Raw genomic sequence first — 587 nt, 5'->3', positions numbered from 1 at the left:
GTGGGGGGGGGTGGGGGAGGGGGGGAGGTTGCAAAACAATCATGTATGTATTTAAATAATTTTAATCTGGACACAACCTATGTACTCTAAAGCTAGTCTATCACTGAGTTAAGAATTAACTCTAGAACAAGTTAAAAAAAATTATTAGCGTGAACAAACAACACAATCTAAAGTTAGAGTTATCTAATACATCAACTCAACCTTTTTTTTCCTAAACTTTTAAACGACTGGCCTCATCTTTAATAGGTACCAAACATCTAAAAACCAGCCTACGAATACCTGGAAGAAAGTACAAGAGTGCTAATTTACACCCTCAAACACAGCGTGGAACCTAGTCAGCTAAAACTAATAAAACAACAACAAAAAAAGAAGAAAAACCCGCAAGGCCTCTTCTCCTTCACACAGTAAGGGCATTTTTATGTTAAACAATTACTCACCCTAGCAACCTCTGTTTGAGGTGTGCTCGTTAAGAGTCACTGGACTTTGAGGCCGGGTCTGTCGCTGCGGCGTTCAGCCCCACCGCTGGCTCCCGGGGAGCTGCGGGGCCCCGGGAGGGCTCGGCGGGGCGGGAGGGTCCCCGGCTCCCA

Source organism: Phaethon lepturus, unplaced genomic scaffold (assembly GCF_000687285.1).
Source record: "Phaethon lepturus isolate BGI_N335 unplaced genomic scaffold, ASM68728v1 scaffold11062, whole genome shotgun sequence".
Taxonomy (NCBI): Eukaryota; Metazoa; Chordata; class Aves; order Phaethontiformes; family Phaethontidae; genus Phaethon; species Phaethon lepturus.
The sequence above is the reverse complement of the archived record's forward strand: the minus strand, read 5'-3'. Positions refer to the sequence as shown.